The sequence below is a fragment of the Thalassophryne amazonica genome, chromosome 17 (assembly GCF_902500255.1).
Source record: "Thalassophryne amazonica chromosome 17, fThaAma1.1, whole genome shotgun sequence".
Lineage (NCBI taxonomy): Eukaryota > Metazoa > Chordata > Actinopteri > Batrachoidiformes > Batrachoididae > Thalassophryne > Thalassophryne amazonica.
Genome location: NC_047119.1, coordinates 70,490,212 through 70,508,382, shown reverse-complemented (window position 1 = coordinate 70,508,382; position 18,171 = coordinate 70,490,212). Strand labels below are relative to the sequence as shown.

The window sequence follows — 18,171 nt, the reverse complement described above, 5'->3', positions numbered from 1 at the left end:
ACGATTGCTTTTCCTTAGCCCACTGTAACCTTGTTTTTTTCTGTTTAGGTGTTAATGATGGCTTTCGTTTAGCTTTTCTGTATGTAAATCCCATTTCCTTTAGGCGGTTTCTTACAGTTCGGTCACAGACGTTGACTCCAGTTTCCTCCCATTTGTTCCTCATTTGTTTTGTTGTGCATTTTAAATTTTTGAGACATATTGCTTTAAGTTTTCTGTCTTGACATTTTGATGTCTTCCTTGGTCTACCAGTATGTTTGCCTTTAACAACCTTCCCATGTTGTTTGTATTTGGTCCAGATTTTAGACACAGCTGACTGTGAACAACCAACATCTTTTGCAACATTACGTGATGATTTACCCTCTTTTAAGAGTTTGATAATCCTCTCCTTTGTTTCAATTGACATCTCTCGTGTTGGAGCCATGATTCATGTCAGTCCACTTGGTGCAACAGCTCTCCAAGGTGTGATCACTCCTTTTTAGATGCAGACTAACGAGCAAATCTGATTCCTCAGAATTCCATAGTTTTTGCCAGGGGTTGTAGTTTAGTGATTCACAGGATTGCTAAAAAAAAGCAGTTTGAACATAATAGTTTTGAGTTTGTAGTGTCAACAGCAGATGCTACTATTATTGTGAACACCCCCTTTTCTACTTTTTTTACTAATAGCCCAATTTCATAGCCTTAAGAGTGTGAATATCATGAATGCTTGGTCTTGTTGGATTTGTGAGAATCTGCTGAATCTACTGGTACCTTGTTTCCCATGTAACAATAAGAAATATACTCAAAACCTGGATTAATCTTTTTAGTCACATAGCACTACTATTATTCTGAACACTGCTGTATGTTTATCTTTCTATCTTGTCTTCTGTCTGTCTTTTGCATTTCTGAACAGCACAAGAACAAACACACCAATACGACAAATATATACCGCAATTTCCAAACTACAAGCTGCTACTTTTTTCACACGCTTTGAACACTGCGGCTTCTACAATGATGTGGCTAATTTATGTATTTTTTCACACAAGTCCAAATACGTCAGTTGATGCTATCAACTGATTTCCTGAAAGCTGCGTTCCTCATGCGTGTAAATTCACACGCTATGTAAATATAAGGTCTTACCTGTTTGTTTTAGTGAAGAAAAGTCCCTCTCCGACGCCAGACTTGCACCGTTAGCGGAGCAGAGCCCCCCCCCACACCGGTTCTCTGTCTTGGCGCAATAAGTTGAAAAATTCACAGCGCTTCATTACGTCTCATTTACCACAGACTCCATCCGATCCTGACTGCACAAGATTAAATCTCAAGAAAAAGTTAAAATTACTCAGTTCTCCATGTTGGAGCAGGGACACCGTACACACGTGCTGGATGAACCTGATGGTCACTCTGTCAGAGCTCCAGCATTCCTCTGTGGAGAGATGAGAACCTTCAAAAAGGACAACCATCTCTGCAGTAATCCACCAATCAGACCTGTATGGTAGAGTGACCAGACAGAAGCCACTCCTTAGTAAAAGGCACATGGCAGCCCACCTGGAGTTTGACAAAAGACACCTGAAGGACTCTCAGACCAGGAGAAACAAAATTCTCTGCTCTGATGAGACAAAGATTGAACTCTTTGGTGTGAAAGTCAGGCGTCATGTTTGGAGGAAACCAGGCACCATCCCTACAGTGAAGCATGGTGGTGGCAGCATCGTGCTGTGGGGATGTTTTTCAGCAGCAGACATCTTGGCCCAGCCAGAGCCCAGACCTGAATCTGACTGAACATTTCTGGAGAGATCTGAACATGTCTGTGCACCGACGCTCCCCATCCAACCTGATGGAGCTTGAGAGGTGCTGCAAAGAGGAATGGACAAAACTGCCCAAAGATACGAGGGCTGTCCGTAAAGTATAGGTCCTTTTTATTTTTTTCAAAAACTATATGGATTTCATTCATATGTTTTTACGTCAGACATGCTTGAACCCTCGTGCGCATGCGTGAGTTTTTCCATGCCTGTCGGTGACGTCATTCGCCTGTGAGCACTCCTTGTGGGAGGAGTCGTCCAGCCCCTCGTCGGAATTCCTTTGTCTGAGAAGTTGCTGAGAGACTGGCGCTTTGTTTGATCAAAATTTTTTCTAAACCTGTGAGACACATCGAAGTGGACATGGTTCAAAAAATTAAGCTGGTTTTCAGTGAAACTTTTAACAGCTGATGAGAGATTTTGAGGTGATTCTGTCGCTTTAAGGACTTTTCACGGTGCGAGACGTCGCGCTGCGCTCTCAGGCAGCGTCATCAGCCTGTTTCAAGCTTAAAACCTCCACATTTCAGGCTCTGTTGATCCAGGACGTCATGAGAGAACAGAGACGTTTCAGGAGAAGTCGGTTTCAGCATTTTATCCGGATATTCCACTGTTAAAGGAGATTTTTTTAATGAAAGACATCCGGGACGCAGCCGACGCGGCGCGGCGGCACAGGAAAAACACCTCCGTGTTGATAACCATTTGTTAAAATCCAGTTGGCTTTTGATGGCTTTCAGTGGAGTGAGTATATGAGAAACTGTTTATCAGCTGGAGATGTTCCAACTTGTCTTTAAGGTTTCCAACGGAGGTGTTTTTCCTGTGGCGGAGCGTCGCGGCGGCTGCGAGCCGACGCTGCAATCCGCCCGCACGTCTTTCATTAAAAAAAATCTCTTTTAACAGTGGAATATTCGGATAAAATGCTGAAACCGACTTCTTCTGAAACTTCTCTGTTCTCTCACGACGTCCTGGATCAATAGAGCCTGAAATGTGGAGGTTTTAAGCTTGAAACAGGCTGATGACGCTGCCTGAGAGCGCTGCGCGACGTCTCGCACCGTGAAAAGTCCTTAAAGCGACAGAATCACCTCAAAATCTCTCACCAGCTGTTAAAATTTTCACTGAAGACCAGCTTAATTTTTCGAACCGTGTCCACTTCGATGTGTCTCACAGGTTTAGAAAACATTTTGATCAAACAAAGCGCCAGTCTCTCAGCAACTTCTCAGACAAAGGAATTCCGACGAGGGGCTGGACGACTCCTCCCACAAGGAGTGCTCACAGGCGAATGACGTCACCGACAGGCGTGGAAAAACTCACGCATGCGCACGAGGGTTCAAGCATGTCTGACGTAAAAACATATGAATGAAATCCATATAGTTTTTGAAAAAAATAAAAAGGACCTATACTTTATGGACAGACCTCGTAGATGCACCAAACCTGTGGCATCATATTCAAGAAGGTGCATCAACAAAGTGTTGAGCAAAGGATGTGAATACTTATGTACATTTGATTTCTTAGTTTTTTATTTTTAATAAATTTTTTAAAAAATTAACAAAAAAAACTTTTTTCATGTTATTGTTATGGGGAAAAATTTTGGGCAGAATTTTGAAGGGAAATAAACAAATTTACTTCATTTTAAAATAAGGCTGTAACATAACAAAATGTGGAAAAAGTGACACACTGTGAATACTTTCTGGTTGCACCTTGTAGTTAGTTGATTTTTAAAAACCAACTAACTACAAGGTGAAGAGAACAGGAAAAAGTGTTGTCTTTTTAGTTAAGGAACAGACACTGTACTGAAAATACTTTCAGTATTCAGCCAAGAACAGAAAAACTGGTTTCTTCTCAGTTAAAAGCAGCACATCTTAAAATCAGGGACTCCGTGCGATTTTGGGTTACGCCGTTTGTCATTTGTTAGGTCCTAAAGTGTTTTTGCCAGGAACATAAACTTGTCCGCGATCTCAGGTTTCAACAGTTTAACAATGATGCCACTGATGTTAAATGCCCTTTTCTGAAGGAGCACTTGTGACTGAGATACAGAGATATTTCTGAGCCAGTCTTGCCACCCTTAGAAAATTAGCTTGGTACAGCTGCCACCAGTCTCCACTAGTTGGAGAGACCTAGAAAGTCTCTCCAACTTTCTAGGTCCACTTCGATGGCCTCTGTCAGCGAGAGCGGCTGTGCCATTGGAGGTAAATGGTAAATGGACTGCATTTATATAGCGCTTTTCCATCTGCATCAGACGCTCGAAGCACTTTACAATTATGCCTCACATTCACCCCGATGTCAAGGTGCTGCCATACAACTCACTACACACCGGGAGCAATAGGGGATTAAAGGCCTTGCCCAAGGGCCCTTAGTGATTTTCCAGTCAGGTGGGGATTTGAACCCATGGACTCAAGCCCAACACCTTAACCACTAGACCATCACCTCCCCTGGAGGCTTTTTTGAAAAAGCTTCCCAGACTCCGTTTCCCCCTCTTGGATTGCTTCTCAGCAGCTGCTTCAGGGAACCTTTCTTAAGGGTTTCCTGAAGCAGATGTGTGGGCCCCAAGATGTGTGCGCACAGAAGCTTGTGTGTGACTGTTGCAACTTGCACCTCCAACAGTGACTGAACTTCTGCTACCGCTCTGGTCTTGATGAACTCCTGGTGGCCATAAGCTATACAGCTTTATATGCATCTTGAAACTGTGGGTCAACCAAGGAGGCCACATCCAGCAGGTCAAATGTTTGTGGGTCTGAGTACTTCTTGTTTAAGTACTCCAGGATGACTCTCATGTCCTTGGTCAACTCTGTGCCATCATCAGCTTATACTAAGAACAGTGATGTTGAAAAGATGGAGAACAGGTTTGCTGTATGGCACACTGACACAACTCCAGCAGTGGGCCGAGGGTTTTACTTATAAATTCCAAAACATCTATATCTTGCCAAGTGGGTATCCATTTGCATACAATGCATAAATTTTGGCATCTCTGTTTCTATAAAGTATTTGCTGCTTTGCACCTTGTTTCATGCATCAGTAGCTCTGATCACGGCTTTAAAGCCACGTCTCTCTACCGTTTGAAAGTGGCCGTGTTCTGACACAAGTAAACAATTATGGCCCTGATCATTTCAATCCATTGCTTGCTCTTTTTGCTCTACTGTCAGGAGTACCTTTTGAAATGACTGTGGGATGGAGGTCTAGAGCAGTTCCTGTTTTTTTCTGACTTGCATTCATTGGACTGGATCTTGAGGTTGGCTGCATTACCTCACAATGCTGGTATTCAGTGACATGTTTAGTTTTGAGGTGGTAGAACAGGTTAGTCGTGTTGCCTTTCTTAGCCGGAACTGTTGCCTCACAGACTGTATAGAGTATAGCTTGCTGCTGCTTGTCGAACTGCTTAAATCCGAAGCAAGTCCAAATAATGGGTGTTGCACCTGTCTTTTCACCAGCTCCTCCAATTCACTTTTAGCTATGTTTACTCAAGATGACGATGTGTTGCAGTTGGATGCAGCTTGTGGCTCTAAATTTTGCAGGTTGCAGGTAGATTGCATCATCGACATGCATTGTGATAGTGCAATAGAATAAAACTCTTTATCGTAGGCCAATCCTGTATTGTTACCTCCGCCAAGGAGGTTATGTTTTCGGTCGCGTTTGTTTGTCTGTCTGTCAGCAGGATAACGCAAAAAGTTTTGAACGGATTTTGATGAAATTTTGTGGAGTGGTTGGAAATGACAAGAGGAACAAGTGATTAAATTTTAGTGGTGATCGATCCCGATGCTAATGCGTTAGCATGTCTATGGCATTTTCCATGTTAAAAGTTAGCATTAAGCAGTTGCAGCTGTCATCACGTTCGGGTGCATTTGTTTTCAAATTGTAATATTTCTTAAATTTATTTTTGTTGAAATTTTGTGGAGTGGTTGGAAATGACAAGAGGAACAAGTGATTAAATTTTAGTGGTGATCCGGATCACGATCCGGATCCCGATGCTAACGCGTTAGCATGTCTATGGCATTTTCCATGTTAAAAGTTAGCATTAAGCAGTTGCAGCTGTCATCACGTTCGGGTGCATTTGTTTTCAAATTGTAATATTTCTTAAATTTATTTTTGTTGAAATATTGTGGAGTGGTTGGAAATGACAAGAGGAACAAGTGATTAAATTTTAGTGGTGATCCGGATCACGATCCGGATCCCGATGCTAACGCGTTAGCATGTCTATGGCATTTTCCATGTTAAAAGTTAGCATTAAGCAGTTGCAGCTGTCATCATGTTCGGGTGCATTTGTTTTCAAATTGTAATATTTCTTAAATTTATTTTTTACATATTAATAATCTAATGATTATTATATACAATTTTAGAGAAAAAGACAAAAAGAAATAGATCACTGTGCCAAGGAGGGAATCTCTTTAGGGTCAGTGACCCTATGGCCTTGTTTAGAGAAGTGTTTCCTAAATGTTAAAAAAATTCATATATTTGCAGTTTAGTTGAATAATAAATTGAATTTTGTTGAATTTTCTATATCAGTGCTCAGATGACAGTAGCTTCTGGGAAAGGTGCAAGTTGCAATAAACTGTGATGCCAAGCGCTAAGGATACATGCTATCCAGTCACAGCAGATGAATCTTTTTTTTACTACTGAGCAAACATCATTGTTAGACTTTTTTAGGTTCAGTGATTCCACGGCGTGTAGATGTTATGGCGTCAGTGACCCCATGGCCTTGGCGGAGGTTTGCACTCTCTGAGTTCTTCTAGTTTATATTGTATCTCGTTTCTGTCTACCATGACTATCAGGACCTAAGTGTCATGATGTGTATCATAGCAGGACCAAGGTTGGGTGGGATTACTTTGAAATGTAATCCAAAAGTAATCAGATTACAAGTAATCCAAATGTATGTACCTACATACATGTAATCCACATGTATTCTTTCAAAGTAATCCTACCCAACCTTGATCAGGACACAAGTATCGTGAAATGTATCGTATCAGGACCCAAGTATCATGATACTTATCATATAGGGACCCGTGTATTGTGATAAATATCATATTGGGCCCTAGGTATCAAGATGTGTATTGTATCAGGACCCATGGATCGTGATATGTATCATATCGGGGCCCATGTATCGTGATGCGTATCATATCGGGGCCCATGTATCGTGATGCGTGTCATATCGGGGCCCATGTATCGTGATGCGTGTCCTGTCGTGGCCCATGTATCGTGATGCGTGTCCTATATGGGCATCACGATATGGGCATGTTTCTCCTACTATGGTGTTGGGCCTATATATCACATACCAGGTATCATGGATGTGTAGCTCTACCAGCTCTACACGCTCCATCGGGTGCTCGAGGGTTCATGGGAGTTCGCCCAACCAGTCCACATGTGTTTTGTGGATCTGGAGAAGGCGTTCGACCGTGTCCCTCGGGGCACCCTGTGGGGAGTGCTCCGGGAGTACGGGGTCCGGGGTCCTTTGCTAAGGGCTATCCGGTCCCTATACGACCGCAGCAGGAGCTTGGTTTGCATTGCCGGTAGTAAGTCAAACTTGTTTCCAGTGCACGTTGGCCTCCGCCAGGGCTGCCCTTTGTCATCGGTTCTGTTCATTATTTTTAATGGACATGGTTCTCGACCAGAAAAAAGTGCCTTGCCCTCTTCAGGTCGGTGGAGTGTCCTTGCCTCAAGTGGAGGAGTTTAAGTATCTCGGGGTCTTGTTCACGAGTGAGGGACGGATGGAGCGTGAGATCGATAGACGGATTGGTGCAGCATCTGCAGTGATGCGGTCGCAGTATTGGACCGTCGTGGTGAAGAGAGAGCTGAGTAGGGGGCAAAGCTCTCGATTTACCGATCGATCTCCGTTCCGATCCTCACCTATGGTCATGAGATTTGGCTCATGACCGAAAGAACGAGATCGCGAGTACAAGCGGCCGAGATGAGTTTCCTCCGTGGGGTGGCTGGGCACTCCCTTAGAGATAGGGTGAGGAGCTCGGTCACTCGGGAGGAGCTCGGAGTTGAGCTGCTGCTCCTCCACGTCGAAAGGAGTCATTTGAGGTGGCTCGGGCATCTTTTCCGGATGCCCCCTGGACGCCTCGCTGGAGAGGTGTTCCGGGCACGTCCCTTTGGGAGGAGGCCCCGGGGAAGACCCAGGATATGCTGGAGGGACTACATCTCTTGGCTGGCTTGGGAACACCTTGGGGTTCCCCCGGAGGAGCTGGGGGAGGTGTGTGTGGATCGGGAGGTCTGGGCGGCTTTACTTGAGCTGCTGCCCCCGCGACCCGACTCCGGATAAAGCGGAAGAAAATGGATGGATGGATGGTATCATAGATCAGTTTGGATATGTCAAAATACTTGAAGAGGTCATGTTGCCTTATGCTGAAGAGGACATGCCCTTGAAATGGGTGTTTCAACAAGACAATGGCCCCAAGCACACTAGTAAACATGCAAAATCTTGGTTCCAAACCAACAAAATTAATGCCTCGCAGATGTGAAGAAATCATGAAAAACTGTGGTTATACAACTAAATGCTAGTTTAGTGATTCACAGGATTGCTAAAAAAGCAGTTTGAACATAATAGTTTTGAGTTTGTAGCATCAACAGCAACTTTTTAATCAAACTACGCTGTTCTTCTCAACAATGTCTTGAACGTCCCATTTTCCTCAGGCTTTCAAAGAGAAAGGCATGGACACCTGATTCACACCCTTTTGTTCCACAAAATTGACGAACTCACTGACTGAATGCCACACTACTATTATTGTGAACACCCCCTTTTCTACTTCTTTTTTTTTTTACTAATAGCCCAATTTCATAGCCTTAAGAGTGTGCATATCATGAATGCTTGGTCTTGTTGGATTTCTGAGAATCTACTGAATCTACTGGTACCTTGTTTCCCATGTAACAATAAAAAATATACTCGAAACCTGGATTAATCTTTTTAGTCACACAGGACTACTATTTTAATGTCAATTGGTTGGCTAAAGTAAAGAGAAAAAAGCTTAAAGACATTGCAAATTCAGTACAAATGTCACAATTGATAAATAATCCCACCAGATTAACTAAGAACTCTCAAACTTTGATTGACCTAATATTTACTAACAAACCAGACAGAATAACGAAAATATACAATTTAATAACTGGGCTGTCTGATCATAATCTAACCCTTGTTGCAAGAAAATTGAATAAATTCCGAAACAAATAAAAATATTAAAAATCAATGTAAAAATCCTTACATTCCAAAGAAAAATCAAACTCCTCTGGAGAAAGAAATAAAAGAAATAGACTGGTGCTGTAAAATTGATAATGAATGTTGTGATCGCTCATGCAGTAATATAATTTTAGCTATAAAGGAGACAGTTGCTAAATATACTGAACTGAAGCAGAGAAAACCAAAGAAAAAGCAACTGCCATGGTTTAATAGCTCTTTGGGATCTAATGAAACAGAGGGATATGGCTTTTAAACGTTTTCTCAAAACAAAATTAATCACTGATCATTGCATTTTCAAAAGTTTGCGAAATAAATTTACTATGCACCTTAGAAAGGCAAAGGGAAATTTCTTCTTAAATCTGATTAAAGAGGCAAAAGGGAACAGTAAACAACTCTGGAGGAGTGTGGACAAATTATTGGGAAGAGAAAAACCAAATTGTGATAAATTACAACTCGAAAAAAATGGAGTAATTAACAATGATAATGCTGAATTGGCAATATACTTTAATGATTATTTTCTTGATTCTGTTCTGAAATTGGCAATTTTTCTAATTATTATTGTTCCTTGAAACTTGAAAATGATTGTAATGACTCTTTTAAATTGTATAATATTGTGGAAGAAAATGTTTTTAAAGTTATTTCACAACTAAACAAGAGTAAAACTAAGGACGTCTTTGGTATTGACACTGCTTTCTTAAAGGAACACAAAGAAACTCTAACCCCAGTTTTAACAAAAGTGATAAATCAGTCAATATGTGAAAACACCTTCCCCACGGTTTTAAAAACAGCTGTGGTTAAGCCTGTCTACAAGTCTGGAGACAAGCTCCAAGTCTCCAACTGTAGGCCTATCAGTATCCTTCCAGCCATCTCCAAAGTCTTTGAAAAGGTTGTAGCAATGCAGTTGATGGAACATCTCGAGTCTGTTGAGGCTTTACATCCTCTTCAGTTTGGTTTTAGAAAACACTACTCAGCCGAGACTGCATGCTGTTATTTTTTTAGAAGAAATAAAATCCAGTTTGGATATGGGAGGAGTGGTAGGAGCAGTCTTTCTGGACTTGAAGAAGGCTTTTGACACCGTTAACCACGAACTTCTTCTTAACAAATTAACTAAATTCAGCTGTCATACCAATACAATTCATTGGATAAGATTGTACCTCAGTGACAGGCAGCAGTGTGTAACTATGGGTGAAGTAACATCCCCTTTAAGACTGCAGACTAGGTGCGCCTCAAGGCTCTATTTTAGGGCCACTGTTGTTCACACTTTATATTAATGATCTTCCATCTGTCTGCAATGTTAAAACAATTATGTATGCTGATGACACTGTAGTGTATAGCCATGGAAAAACCATGGAGGAGGTAGCTCAAAAACTAACGAGAGATGAAGTTGGTTTCTCATTGGTTCAAAAATTCCTGCCTTACTTTAAATATTGAAAAAACGGTATCTATGTTTTTTACAAACCGAAATAAACTTCAGAAATGTCCTGAAGTTTTAATCGGTGGTCAGAAAATTCATAATGTTGATCACTGTAAATATCTGGGTATAATACTTGATTCAGATTTTAATTTTAAGAAACATGTTAAAAAGATAAACACTTTAAAATTTAATTTGTCAAATTATAGATACATTTGAAACTCTCTTACCATCGAAGCTTCTAATGTATATCTTAATGCAATGATTATACCACATTTTCGCTACTGTATGACATGTTGGTCACAGGCGTGCAAAACTGCCCTTAGGCCTCTTCATTCACTTTATAAAAGCTCTCTCAAGATTCATGATAAGAAAAAACATTTATTTCATCATTGTCACATACTCTCTACTTTTAAGATTAGGCTTAAAACTTTCCTTTTTGCTAAAGCTTATAGTTAGGGCTGAATCAGGTGACCCTGAACCATCCCTTAGTTATGCTGCTATAGACTTAGACTGCTGGTGGGTTCCCATGATGCACTGAGTGTTTCTTTCTCCGTTTGCTCTGTATGCACCACTCTGCATTTAATCATTAGTGATTGATCTCTGCTCTCTTCCACAGCATGTCTTTTTCCTGGTTCTCTCCCTCAGCCCCAACCAGTCCCAGCAGAAGACTGCCCCTCCCTGAGCCTGGTTCTGCTGGAGGTTTCTTCCTGTTAAAAGGGAGTTTTTCCTTCCCACTGTTGCCAAGTGCTTGCTCACAGGGGGTCGTTTTGACCGTTGGGGTTTTTACGTAATTATTGCATGGCCTTGCTTTACAATATAAAGCGCATGGGGGCAACTGTTTGTTGTGATTTGGCGCTATATAAATAAAATTGATTAATTGATTGATTTGAGCGTTGAAAATTCAATCATGTACTCAAATTTATGTTTGTTGTTTAAAATCATTCATGGCACTGCTGCTCCGCCGTTAAAAACTTTCATATCCTTGAACTCGGAAACAACATCTCGAGCCACTCGGTCGATGGGTCGAGGTGAGTGCAGGATTCTCAGACGTAGAACAACTTTTGGGAACTCAGTGTTCTCTTGTGTGGCCATGCGCCAATGGAATATGTTACCAACTGAACTTATTTCTTGTACAAACTTTTACACTTTTTCACGACTGGTTAAAATTGGTTGCTCTCGGGTCAGACATGTAACCATAGTGTGATCTAATGTCATGTGCTTTGGACACAGTGTCTGTAATTTTAAAAATTTAATGTAATATATTGTAAATTTCCTCTCTTCAATTGTTTTTCATCAGCCTGTCTAGGGACTACAGGTGGAAATTGGCACGTGTGCTACAACCTGGCTTAATGCATCTCTCCTATTTAAGGATAATGTATATTGTGCACTGTCCCTGTTTCAAATAAATAAATTAAATTAAATTAAATTGTTCTGAACACTACTGTAGGTATCAAGATGTGTATTGTATCAGGACCTGTCTATTGTAATTTGTATCATATCAGGACCCATGTATCGATAATAATCATATCTGGACCCAAGCAGTGGTGGGCACAGTTCCGCTAATCCACTAATCGCTAATTATCGAAGCTAATGTTTTCATTATCGGATTAGCTTTTCAGATAACTTTGAAAGCCATCAGTGGACTAATTATCTTTCGATAAATTTTGGTCCGCTAACATATTTTTTGCAGGTGTGGTGAACAAAGCTTAACAGTTGCAAACATTTCTGAAGTCTAAAATCAATTGAGTACCTACCTGTTAAATGTTTTGTAGTAGATGTGCAGTTCTATCCTCTGCAAACAGAGAAGACCTGGTTCCAGAAGAAACTGCTCTGTCCTCTGCAAGCAAAGGAGAACTTGTCACAGAAAAGAAAAAAGCTCATTTCTTTTGACCCCATACTGATACGCTGGCTATATCACCCAAGTCATCCACAGGCATACAGTTTTAACTTATGGTTAAAATTTTTAATCAAACTAATTTAGGACAAGTTATTTAAATTAATGTCATGTCTGAAGTTTTATGAAGTGAAAATATCGGATATATGTTTTAGTTTTAAAGTAATGCACTAATTGTGAAGGTTTTAGTGTGGACATGCTGTGTCCATTTGCATTATGGTTAATCTCAGTACATTCACGACAGAAGAAATTAAGGTGCTCTGATCAGGCTCCACACGGACAACAGCATTAAACTCTTTGTATATTGTGCCTAAAACTCTTGTGAATATATTCACTGGGTTTATAGACGATATTGTTTATGTAAGAATGCCAGAAGAAGCCTGGGTTGCTTCTCCATTGTTTTCAATTGGAATCATTGCAGTTGATTCCTGTTTGCTCTTTAGAGTCATGTTTATGTCAAACACTGTCTGTCATCTTTGTTCCAGAGTAATATACGAGGTCTGTTAGAAAAGTAACGGACCTTTTTATTTTTTGCAAAAACTATATGGATTTGAATCATGTGTGATTGCATCAGCCAAGCTTGAACCTTTGTGCGCATGTGAGTTTTTTCACGCCTGTCGCTTGCGTCATTCGCCTGTGAGCATTCCTTGTGGGAGGTGTGGTCCAGCCCCCTCGTCGGATTTTCATAGTCAGGAAACTGGCTGATCGACTGCCGCTTTGCTTCATCAAAATTTTTTCAGAAAGTGTGAGAGACAGCCAAGTGGAAACCATTTGGAAAATTCAGATGGCTTTCGGTGAAGATCTTCAGATCACAGATTAAGGACAAATACAACTGGACGAAAAGCACCTCCGTGTTGGTCTCACAGGACAAGCCCTAACATGCCCAGCTCTTGCACTGTTCAGAAAATTCAGACGGCTTTCGGTGGCTTTTCAGTCGTGTGACTATCTGAAAAATTGTGGATGGGCTGGACATGCCACAACATGTCCTGTGAGGCTTCATCACGGCGTTGCTTTTTGTTCTGTGCTCTGCACCTCCGTCCCGACGCGTAAATCTCTCCGCACATCTTTTCATGCCGATAAAGTGCTGATGTCAAACTCTTATGCCATTTCTGTGGTAGTCAGATGACGTCCCGGATCAACAAAGCGTTTACATTGGAAATGAACAGCACATTCCACTGTTACAGGAGTTTTTCGGCATGAAAAGACGTGCGGAGGAATTCGTGCGTCGGGACGGAGGTGCAGAGCACAGAACAAAAAGCAACGCCATGATGAAGCCTCACAGGGCATGTTGTGGCATGTCCAGCTCATCCACAATTTCTCGGATAGTCACACGACTGAAAAGCCACCGAAAGCCGTCTGAATCTTCCGAATGGTGCAAGAGCTGGGCATGTTAGGGCTTGTCCTGTGAGACCAACACGGAGGTGCTTTCGTCCCGTGCCATGAGCGGCTCCGTGGCGAATTTCTCCGCTCCTCTTTCCATTACAGAAACTCCTGTAACAGTGGAATGTGCCGAAAAAGTGCTATGTCCAGCTGTCTTGCCATTTCTCTGGTAGTCAGATGACATCCCGAATCAACAAAGCGTTCACTTTCGAAATGATCTGGTCATTTGAGCCTGTCGATCGCCGCTCGGCCGCTGTGGGCCGTCTTTAATCCAGTTGTAATTGTCCTTAATCTATGTGATCCCCATAAGATCTTCACCGAAAGCCATCTGAATTTTCCAAATGGTTTCCACTTGGCTGTCTCTCACACTTTCTGAAAAAAGTTTGATGAAGCAAAGCGGCCGTCGATCAGCCAATTTCCTGACTATGAAAATCCGACGAGGGGGCTGGACTACTCCTCCCACAAGGCGTGCTCACAGGTGAATGACGCAACCGACAGGCGTGAAAAAACTCACGCATGCGCACAAAGGTTCAAGCTTGGCTGATGCAATCACACATGATTCAAATCCATATAGTTTTTGCAAAAAATAATAAGGTCCTTTACTTTTCTAACAGACCTCGTATATAATATGTCTGAAATTCAGTTTGCGTTTATTAAATTCCACGCATCTTAAATGCAGCAGACATGGATTATCTGGAATTTTGTTTTGGCAAGTTTTTACAGTCTCTACTGCCATCTACTGGCCAGTAGTGTTCATGGCAGTATGAGCATCTGGACACCAGTATATGGCAGTGTTCTATTTATTTTGACCTTATATCAGATGGTTGTCAAATCTTGACTTTTTGGCTTTTTGCAAATGGATTTTTTTATGCTTTTTTTTAACAAATAAAAAAGGCATATTTTACAAAAGCACATTTACAGGTAAACACCAACACACACACACACCTCACATTAACATGTTGATTTTTACATAGAATGAATGTCAACCAATCAGTGTTAGTAGAGGTTCATTTACCCATAATCCCTTTGGCATTTGTCAAAACTTCGGAATTAGTGCATTATTTAAAATTAAAAGATATGTGAGGTATTTTAACTTTGTACAATTACAAATTGTACAAAGTTGGAATTGTACAACTCCATTAATTGACATTAATGGAGTTATTCTATCCGGAATAATTTGATGATTTTTAAATTAAACCATAACTCAAAACTGCTTTATTTTCCAAGACCCCTGCCTCACTGCGGCACAGGTGTATTCGGTTAAGGAATAAGGGCTTGTTTTTTTGTGTGTGTAGAGTTGAGCTTAGCTCCTCTCAATTGCTTCACTGCTGCAAAATATGTAGTAAACAGGAGCTTCCAGCAGTGGGCAGGGCGCACAAAGACAGAAGTGCTGACTCATTGTTTGGGTCTGTGGTCACATTTGATGGTACCAGAAGCGATTGTGGTGTTAAAACTCAAAATCAGCTTGGTAGTAGTTGCAAGTGTATTGGAAGCAATAGTGAAAGTTATCGGTTAGCTGCAGCTTCCGATAAATTTTTTGGTGGTGTATCGGTTTAGCTTTATAAAAGATAATTTTTCAGTTAGCTGATTAGCTGTTATCGAAGCTAACTTTTTGGTTAGCTGTGCCCATCACTGGATCCAAGTATCGTGATACGTATCGGGACCCAAGTATTGTGATACATATCATATTGGGACCTAGGTATCAAGCCATGTATTGTATCAGGACCCATATATTGTGATTTGTATCATATCAGGACCCATGTATCATAATAATTATCATATCGGGGCCCATGTATCGCGATATGTATCATATCGGGACCCAAGTATTGTGATACATATCATATTGGGACCTAGGTATCAAGATGTGTATTGTATCAGGACCCATGTATCATGAGAATTATCATATCAGGGCCCATGTATTGTGTTGCATATCATATCAGGACCCATCTATCATGATACGTATCGTATTGGGACCCAAGTTTCACCATACCTGTTGAATTGGCACTCAAGTATCACGATATGTGCCATATCTGGAGTTAAGTGTGTTGTCTCAGCCCAAATGTTTACCATTACGTACATGTTGACTTTATTTACTAATTCAGTGGGTGAACTATGCCTTTAATTCATGTCAGAAGTGTTACATATTTCTTACAAATTATGCAGATGCACCTTGACATATCAGTCGCTGTGTCTGATATGCACATGGAATGCCAGAATGGAATATTAAGAGAATTTACGGTTTTTAGCCCAAATGTGAAAGGAGCGTTTGAGTTTCTCCTCCAAAAGAAATCTGCTGCAGTAATCTGGAGTTGGTGTTCTACCAGTTCCTCCACTTGTGTTCCTCTCACTGCTGTGTTTTAGTGACATCACAGCAGTAACATGAGTGAGTAACCTGTTAACCGGTAACAATGAGGGAACACAGTCAAAAGAAAAGTTCTACTGGGCTGAACGTCATAAACACACCGACGACTTTCTTCAGTAATCATGTACGTTGGCAGGAAAGGGTTAAAAGGAATGACGAGGGAGGAATTTAGTGTGTGTGTGTGTTTGTGTGTGGGCGGATGGGGGTGGAGCCGGGGGATGTCTAAACCCGTTCTCCCTGCCTGCATGGCCACATCCTGTGTTTTTTCGAGCAGCCTGTGAGTCTTCCCAAAGAGCTGAGGGGCCAAGCTGTCTGCTTTTCCCTCCCCCACCTCCTCTTATGCCCGACCTTCTTCAGAGCCTGGAGCAACCATCAGCAGACGCACATTCCTCGCTCCCTTTCCCGGCCCCACACACGGTTGGGTCAGAGAGCTCTGCTCGACCTACAGACTGCAGAATCCACCATTTCTGGCTGAGCTCTGGAGCAGTTCGAGGCCCCGGTGCTCGTTTTGTACTTAAGATGTGCACGTGTGACACAACACATACATCATGCAGCGTTGGCTTTTGAAGTTGGCTGTTAGTTTTATAGAAACGTTGGTGTGTTTTAAACCCTCTATCATCCACCTCTGGAAGGATCCTTCTTTTTTTCTTTCTTAGATTTCACAAACTGTACTTCACATTCTGAGTATGTTTTTGTGTATCCCTTAGTTTTGACACTTTAAGGTACCCAACAAAAAATGAACTGGCACGGACTGGATCTTTACGTTGGACATGTTACCCTTTTTGGGACGTATGTGTGATTTTGTAGCTTCGGGTCTTTCTGTTTGTAATACCGCAGTTGGAAAGCAGTAACACGCACAAGAGTGCAGTTTAGAAAGCCGCCACGCTAACGTCAAATATGCACCATAAAGTACATAAAAAAAACACAAAACATACCTCAGACTATATAAACATACAAATATTTGTGATTCTATTTGATTTCTGTGTTTTGCTTGCATCCTCAGCTGTATCTGCTTTCATCGAGAACACTGAGCTATCGATTAAATATGCGGTGATGCTAAAGTTAGCTTTAAAAAAACCATTGCATTGTCTGTGTGTAAAAGATGTTGCTGTTGCCGCACAGACTGGCTGAGGACTAAGTTCAGTCCCAACCCCCCCACTGCAGCCACCCAGATCACCACCCCTGCGCCGCTAAACTGGCTCCATGCGCACAAAGAGCCGCTCTCAGCCCATCCGCGGAGGACTGAGCTCAAAATGAAAACCCTCAGCCGTCTTCTTCACTTCGCCTTCTACAGCTCGACTGCAACTCCGTCAGACGTGCACTTTGTGCCATTTATTTAATTCATTTTATTCTCTTGGTTTCTTCTCAAAAAAAAAAATGGTGTGAGTAAAAATGTTGTCAGTAGTTTTCTGGCGTATTAACGTCTGTGTCTTTCTTCACAGCTGCACGCACATCATTGCTGATTACATACTGCAAAATGCTTTTGTTTAGCTTCTGGAACACACGCAGTAATTCCTCTGGGCCGTGATTTCAAGCAGCGGATAGTCTAAAGTGTTTTTCTGTGACATACCAAGTTAATAGTATACAAATAATGAATGAGTTCAATGTAACATTCCATCTTTCACTGAATGAAATAGTCGTTCAATTGGAAAAATGAAAAAAACATTCATTATTTGTTTTATATAACGGCTAAAATAGATCCTTGTTCAGGTTTTACTACTACAATTCTACACTAAGTAGAATTGATTGGTCAAAAAATGTTTACAACCCCAATTCCAATGAAGTTGGGACGTTGTGTGAAATGTAAATAAAAAGAGAATACAAAGATTTTCAAATTCTTTTCAACCCATATTCAATTGAATTCACCACAAAGACGAGATATTTAATGTTCAAACTGATAAACTTTATCCAATCCATCCCTACCCTTTGAAAGTAGATACTACAAATCCTATATATAAAAAGCGTTGATGCAGTACTACATTGTAACCATTTGCTATAATATCAGTATAAAAATAAAAAGGGCCTACAGGTATTTTTGAAAGGGTTTATTATATAAACAACATGTACATGTCGATGACATATTTTTGATTTGTAATGAGTAAGTTTAGTTTTTTCTTGAGGCCGTACTCGCTGAAATGATATCAGTATTTGTACCTCAGATGTTAAAATGTAAGTGGTCCAATGACTGCT

At 41.2% G+C, this 18,171-nt stretch overlaps 1 protein-coding gene across 2 annotated transcripts in view; it reads left to right on the top strand.

The window, feature by feature from the left end:
- Positions 1-18,171, top strand: part of ptpa (protein phosphatase 2 phosphatase activator) — a 102,129-nt gene that overhangs the window by 72,010 nt on the left and 11,948 nt on the right. The gene's annotated exons all lie outside the window — the stretch shown is intronic.